The sequence below is a fragment of the Furipterus horrens genome, unplaced genomic scaffold, assembly GCF_987537825.1.
Source record: "Furipterus horrens unplaced genomic scaffold, mFurHor1.1.pri manual_scaffold_5, whole genome shotgun sequence".
NCBI lineage: Eukaryota > Metazoa > Chordata > Mammalia > Chiroptera > Furipteridae > Furipterus > Furipterus horrens.
In genome coordinates, this window is record NW_028327175.1 from 60831743 (window position 1) to 60840153 (window position 8411).

The 8411-nt window shown below is 35.6% G+C and overlaps 1 pseudogene; it reads left to right on the forward strand.

Annotated features, from left to right (window-relative positions):
• Positions 1–4484: 4484 nt before the first annotated feature.
• Positions 4485–6744, forward strand: LOC150008706 (cytoskeleton-associated protein 2-like; annotated as a pseudogene).
• Positions 6745–8411: the final 1667 nt, after the last annotated feature.

An 8411-nucleotide genomic window follows, 5' to 3' on the forward strand; every position in this document is an offset into this window, starting at 1 on the left:
CTTCCTGTTTTTCTGAGGATGGTTTATTGCTTGCATCTCTGTGGGTGGGATTGATCCTTTTTCTAATTTTCTGTGAGTGCTGGCCATGATTACACTAGACAAATTGTTCTGTTGGGGCAGCCCCCATGGAGCAGATGTCTCTTGAGCAGGATTCTCTTTAGCAGGGCTATAGTGCCAGTCAAATTCATCCTTTGGGTATGTTATTTCTGGAGCTGTCGGTTTGTGGTCTGGTGTGGTCTGAAGCTAGCCACAAGTTGTGTTGGTTCTGGGGTCTATTGCGAGGGACTCTGATGCAGGTTGAGGTCAGCCTCCACTTGTGCCTGTCTTAGGGCCCTCTGGAAGGATCTATGAAGTGATCTGGTGTTGGTTGCTACTTGTGTTGGCCTTGGAGGCACTTTGAAAGGGCTATTCTGATGCTACTGTCAACTTTTAGACCTTTTCGTGGGCACCATATTGTCAGCTGAGGCTGGGTGCTACTTGTGCCCAGTTTGTGATTATTTTGTTGAGGCTGCGTTCCAAGCCATGACACTGCTTATACCAGGCTTGGGGGTACCTGACAGACTTACAATACAAATTGAGACTGGTCATTGCTTGTGCTGGGCTTTAATGAGCTTATCCAGAGGTACAGGGCATATAGAGACCAGCTGTTGCTTGCTTAATGTTTGTGGACATTTGAAATATTTTAGGCAAGTCCACAGTGCAAGTCTGGGAAACTGTTTATTTGGAGGAACTGTTGGAATAGGTTTGTCTGGGTGGACAAGCTGACTGGGGCAGGGTCTCAGGGGATCACTAGAACAGGGTGAACAATATTAGGTTAATGGAAAGCAGTTTTGACATCCACTTGCACTGGGCAGACCGGGTAGGGTAGGACTCAACAAAGGAACAATGGCATCTGCCAACACTTCCATCCCTGGAGTGATCTGCCTCAACCCCTACCCTTCTAATCTTCACCTTGAAGCTAGTCAATTTAGTTCTTCCCAGTATGTCCCTGGTATGTTTCAAGCTGCTGATTCTTCACTGGAGCCCGGAGTAAGTGAGTTTGTGTGTGAGTTTGTCTATGCTTGAGCCCTTTAAGACATGTAGCACCTTGATCTCTAGCAGTTCTTGATCTCATTCAGACTCAATTGCTGCAGATTTTTACAGCAAATATGGCTCTTCTTCCTGGCACTGGAGGCCTGGGCTTGGGAGCTTGGCATGGGATTGGGACTCTTGGCTCCCCAGTGCAGATCACTGCATCCAAGATATCCTTCCTGATTCTCAATTGCCACACCATGGATGTGAAGCCAGCCCAGTCTGCATTTCTGCCCCACCTACCAGTCTTGCTGTGGTTTCTTTTTTATATCTTTAGTTATAGGACTTTTGTTCACTAGTCTTCAGGTGGTTCTCAATGATGGTTGTTCTGTAATTTAATTTTGATGTGGTCATGGAAGGAGGCAAGCACAGTGTTTATGTACTCTGCTAACCAGAAGTCCTCTGAAGAATTGAAATTTTCATGTAGCAAATTTTTAAGTAGGAATTTTTAGACCTTTGGAAAATTACAAGTGTGCCAACTATACTCAGAAATCATAAAATTTGAAAAAAAATGTTTAGAATATCAATATTTCATCATTACATAATACAATTATTTTTAAAGTTATTTTATATTAATTCCCAACCATATAACTGATTAAATAATAAAAAGTAGACTAAGTAACTTAAAAAATTACTTGAGAGTATTTGATAAAATTCTGATACTTTAAGAAAAAGTTTACACACGTATGTTCAATTATCACACTATTCAAGCTTATACATATAGTTAGTATTTTATTATTCACAGATAATCACTACTAAATACTAGATTCTAATATCATCAAGGTTTGTGATAAGATAGTATAACATTCTCTTTCAAGTGGGCTGATTTTCTACCTGATTGTTGCTCTGGGAGTAAGGTACTAGAAATGAGTATCTATTAAGTTTTATAGACTATTCATAAAAGCTTATAATAACCAGCTGGATCCTGTAAACTGCATGGTGGGTGTTCAGCTATATTTACCATCAACTCTGTAAACAATATGTATACTTTAATTTCAGGTTAAATAGCAATAATCACTATCCAAATATACAATCTTATTGCTCCAAGCCAAAGTTTTTTAAAAAGGCACAGATAACCAAGAAAACAACATACCCTTACTTTTGAGCCTTTCGAAATAAATATATTTGTTTAGAAGCCCAGACATTTAAAACATATGTTCCTTTTATATTTTTGTGCTGACATAATAAGAACTTTCTGCCTTCCATATAAGCCATCTTATTATATTCATTATTACAAATGAGAATGAAAGGCCTCTCTATTTATGTTGTATAGGCCAAAAGGTTCCAAAAGGCAAGCACCTTTCTAAAGTAAAATTTCAAAATGGTAAAATCATCACTCTTATTAGATATTAATTGAACATGTGTCAAATATTTTATTGCTTAAGTCACTAATTGAGGCAATAAGTAACATGTTGCAATCTGTTGGAATAAGAATTTGACTGAGATTTACTTCTACTGGGCAATGTTCATTGCATTTTCATGAACAGCAATTCATTTAATTATCAGTTTTTGTATAATTTTATTTTTATGCCATGTGAAAAAGATAATTAAAAATGCACACCTCTACAGAATTAGATAATCCCCAATGACTACTTGTCAATGTGAGCATTTTGCTGAAATAATAACTGGTATTTTTTTCCCTTTTCTATGTCTGACAATTTTTCTTGACAACCTTGTTTATTTTTGTCACTGCATATGTTCCCAGTGCAGAGAATTTCACTTTGCTCTTTGTATATGATAAATATTTACCGAATGAAGAGGTGAAATAATTAAAAGAAACTAGGTTATGTCTTTCTAAAACAAATAAAAAAGAAACCCAAATAAACAAGCAAAGACAACTTCTTTTATAATTAAAATGTACAAGTAATTTTAATAATCAAATATAAATATTACATATTAGATAGCTTAAACACATAATTATAATATTAAATATATGTTAGAATAAGTAATCCAAAACATTTTGGCTCATTTGGCAATTTTTTTTTATCCAAAGGCTTTACTGATGAAATCCTTTTAAGTACTTGCTTTATGTTACATTAACAATGAAATTCCTGGTCAGAAATCATATATCTTTGGCCATGTGCCACTTATTTTCTCAGAGCCATTGAAATCAAATGCAGTCATATCCTTTTAAATAGTCATTTTTCTTCAGAAAGCTCAAAATTTTTCATTGAACTTTTATTTCTTAAAGAAATCGAAAGAACAGGGAGAGACGAGCAAGGAGAATAGAAAACAAGAGGAAATGAAGGCTTAGTATTCAAGGTTTAATCAAAACAGCTGTCTATACTTCACCTGCACTGCAGGAGCTCAGCTCCAGACAGGTTTACTTTGGATTCCATAAGACCAAAAAAGACAGTGGAGCATTGGAGAGGAAATTCTCGTGGGGCAGGCGAGACGGAAACAAAGGATCCACCTTTATTCTATCCTCCTGGCGGCAGGTGAGACGGGAACACAGGATCTGCGTTTGTCTTGTGGGGTAGGCAAAACAGTAACAAAATCATCCACCTTCAGTCTTGTTGCTGTGGTGGGCGAGAACAGGAGTGAAAATCATCCTCTCTGCCTGAACAGGCGCTCATATATATATGATATTAAACAAAAGCAGCAGTGGCCAACTGAAACTGTGAACACTTGTGCCCTAAGGCACTCTCTCAGATAAGGGGTACCTGGGAAAATACATGCTCGTGGAGGTGGGTATCCTAGCTATGGTCACCCTGGCAGGACATTATCTTTTGAATTCTCTTCTGGGGATAATTCAGTATTTTGGAGATAAAATAACCTTGTTCTCCATATAGGTTTAGGGGAAGTTCTTTTATTACGTATTTGACAAAGTCAGCTCTGGGTGGATTTTATAAACTTCAAATTGATCGAGTAACTAATGCAGACAAAACACTCATTTGACATCAAGCTAGGAAATATCCAAGCATAGGTAATTCAAGTGACTATGTGAAGGTTGGATTTTGAAGTTGAATTTGAAAATCCATTTGTTTGAATGTTTTTAATAATAAGGAAAGATAATGCATTGCGATTGACATTTTCTATTTAATAGATATTTTTAATTTTCAAGATTTAGTTGCTGATCCAAAAAATATTGTATAAATTTACCTATAATATAGGGCAACATATTTTTAAAGTGAAAATCCCTCCAGGCTGTCATATTTTTGAAATAGATATTCTCAAAGAACTATGACATGCTATTTCTTTAAAAATGCATTATAATAATTATTATTCAAGTGTCTTATATAGTATTTGTAAATGGGTATATTTAAATATGGCTAATTACTCTTTCAAATCACACTGGCATCAATGGGCAGAGGCGGCAGCAACACCATCTAAAAGGCGAGCCCCTGCCAGTGTGCACAGTGCATGGAGGCTTCCTTTTGAGGGGTTGCGAAGCATGCCCCCTGCCTGATATGCAGCTTCCCCCAAGTCCAAGAGCCCAGTTTGTTTTCAGAGAGCAAAGAAAACAAAAACTCAAGGAACAGCTGTTAAAAAGAAAAACTTTTTTGGATACAAACAAGAAAATCAGATATTTCACAGTAATGGAAACCAGAGAATGATGACAATCTGAGTGTCAGATCCAAGATGAGACAAAAGTTCTGAAACAGCCCTGGCTGGTGAGACCCAGTGGATTGAGTGCTGGCCTGTGAACCAGAAGGTTCACAGTTGAATTCCCAGTCAGGGCATGTGCCTGGGCTGTGGGCCAGGTCCCCAGTTGGTGTGTGTGAGAGGCAACCATGTATCTCTCACACATTGGTGTTTCTCTTTCTCTCTTTCTCCCTCCCTCCCCTCTCTTTAAAAAGTAAATAAATAAAATCTTTTAAAAAGAAAAGTTTTGAAAAGTTAGACAAAAAATAGCTAATAAAGAAAATGTCCATAGACCTACAAGAAGCAAAAATGATAAAACTATGAAGAAAAATTATATTCCTTTAAAACCCTCTAATGAATTAATCAATTCAACTATAGCAATTGGTACATATAATTTAGAGAATAATAATCAAACTCTGAGGTTGTTACTTATTAAAGATGATCTCCAAGGTCAATGTATAACATTAAGTGCAATGTTTCACATTTAAAACAATAATAATAAGAAACAAGTGACTACAGAAAAACCAAATCAAGATGCTGCTAACATGCTCAAGAAATTTGTGCTTGAATCCTGTCATGGTCCTATTGTTTAATCTAAGGTTAATTCATTTAGAAAACCTGTACAAGTCAAAGCTGAGAGTTCTACAATGATAAACTTTCAACTTCTATTTCTAAAGCCATAAACCTCACTCAGGCTTATAAACCTGCAATGTAAGAGTAAAAAGTCAGATGGTGTCAAGTGTGATGACTACCAATAAATCTGTGAGGACTACATCTCAAAATGAACAACTTCTGTATCCTTCTATTAGAAATCACCACAATAATATTCATAATATGCAGGACTCCTTGAAACAAGACATCAGTAAAACCTCTGCTGATATTACAATTCGGAAAGTCTCATGAGAAAGAATTACTAAAATTAAATGCATTTTTACCTTTTGTCAAAACCAGTTCTTCTCAGGAAGTAAAAAGAAATAAAACTATATCAGAAAGCATCACATCTTAAATTACAGCCAGGTCTGCTTCATCTTCTAATACTAAACTGATAGAAAAGTCAAAAACCATTGACCAGCACAGACATACTCTAGCAAAATCAACCATTGATAATAGATCAGCTCAGCCCAAGGAAACCACGAAAGAGAGAAAAACTCATCTGAGTAACTGGAGAGCTAGTAAACGAAGAATGCTGAAAAGGCCCCTTAGCTCAGTATTTCCAGCCTGAAACTGAAGGACAAAATGAAAATCAGTAGGGTCCTTTTGGACTACCATGGCAGAAGAAGATGAACAAATATTATTTACTAAAAATATAAGCAAGACATTTTATTAATGCCTAAACCTGATTAAATGAGAGAAGCTGAAAAGAAGAAATATTGGACACAATGAATGACATGATTAACAATATTCCAGATGCTCCAAAACTTGTTAACAATTAGATATGCCTTGTGCATGTTGAACCACTCAGAAATTCTATTGAAAATATGATCTCAATCTGTGAGAAGGCCATTCTGTCAGGAGTTCAGCCTACTGAAGAAATGTGGCATGCAACTGTAGATATTCTAACAATGAAGAGTCAAGAAAAAGTTAAATTTGGAGAAAACTTTGTGGCAGCTTGTGCAACTGAGGCACAAATCCAAGAAGTCAGCAATCAAGATATTGCTGTTAATCTAGAGTCACAAAAATGTGAAATGGAAAATAAACATAATAAAAATGTGGTATTTCCAGATTGTGAAAAAGAAAATTGACCAAACAAAAGATCTAACCAATTATATTAAAACCCAAACACAGAAACTAGAAAGGGTTGCTTAATTAATTATAATGTGCCTCCTACACCATACTTACAAAATGTAAAGACCAAAATGCAGTTTGATGAAAGAAATTCTCCATTTAAAGAGCTAAAGTTTCTAACATCAGTTAAACATTCTTAACATCTTCAAGACAAGACTTCTAAACTGCCCAATATGTTAGAAGACTGTATTTTTGTTTGTCTTCATTGGAACAGTTAACAAAGTTGGGGAATGAAATGAATGATTTTATGTGTCACCCTAATGTGGCATATATTTAAAGACTGAAACAACAGAAGAGAAATAAAGCTATGATAATAAATGAGGTTTTATTTTTCCTGTGGTGTTTTGTTTGTTATGGCTTCATACATCTCTTAGGTCAGGAGTTGGCCAAGGACCTAAGTATTGATGCAGTAAGCTCTTTTACTAACATTCATATTATAGCAGGTGTTGCCTTCTGTGTGTCAAAGCACTAAATCGTACATTGTTTCTGTAAGCACATCAAGATTTTCTCTAGTAGGTAGGTAAATTTTGTCAACTAGTTCACTATGTTCCTTGAATATTGTTAATAAATGTCATTTTAGTTTCAGTGGTACTTATAAAATAACTGATACTTAAACTTGCTTTGTAATATAAAAACTGTTAAGTCATGTCCCCTGAAACTTGATAGTTATATAATGTCTGTCCAGAAAAAGTCCAACATTGTTAATGGAATGAGTATGGTTGGCATGACATTGATGTAAGCTGGCAGCCAAGGAGTGTGGGCTGGAATGTGCATGCATGAACAATGATGACTTCACTGTACTAGTCAGTGGGGTGGTAGATGTAGTTGAGTGAGCATGTGTATTATGTGGCTGTCGCAGTCAATGACTGAGTGAGTAGAGCAACAAATCTCTATCAGTTTTTGACTTGAGCTTGAACATTCCTCTGTGGAAATTATTTGGATGATTCAGAAGGCTGTAGCTATGGGCAACTGGTGATTAGCAGCTTCATCGCGACGACTTGCTTGCTCATGTGTCACAACTCATTCAGCTTTTTGGCAAAACATCAAATTACCAGTTGGTTCAGTCTCACTACAGCCCATATATGGTGCCCTGTGAATTCTGGCTTTTCCCAAAACTAAACTCACTTTTAAAAGGGAAGAGCATTGATGAGATTCAGGAAAATACAATGGGGCAGTGGATGAACATTGGGAGAACTGTATGAGGTCCCAAAGTGCCTACTTTGAAGGGGACTGAGGTGTCATTGTCCTATGTACAATGTTTCTTGCATCTTCTCCAATAAAGGTCCCTATTTTTCATAGTATATGGCTGGATACTTCTGAGCAGAACTCATATACTATATACAGTTCTCTTCTTCCCTCACACATAAGTATTTCACCACCAATAAAACTGTTTATGTCTTTGAATTGATACTTAAATGACATATATCCTCTACCAACTCTATGTTTTCAAATAAGTAATTGGTCATTGTAAGAGATTAAACAACTCTAAATCTGGGTAATATGAAGTGGTTAAAAATCACATACATAGGCTCATTTTTGTTCATATATTTCATTTGTATAATAGCACCTTCTATTTTCTTCTCATGTTCTAGAGTAGGATTTTAATTTTTTAAAATTATGCCTAATATGTTAACAAGTTAAAATATTTATATAATGATGTTTCAATGCCATTTATGTCAAAAATATTAAATGCAGTTAACCACAGTGAATAAATTCAAACTTTGCTTTTGCGATTTGAGGTTTCACTGGTTGAAATAAATACACGCTTATGGATATTTCCTTTTCAAAAAGAATCTACTTCTCTAAAATTGTACTGTAATTTTTACCTTAATCCTTTTGTTTGTTCTTCTCATACTACTGCATAGGAGTGGCACAAAATATGCCACTTTGAAATAAACTTCAAGCTGTCTTACAGTAAAATAAATAAAATTAATAAATAAAATTAATTAATATTAATTCAGATTCATTAA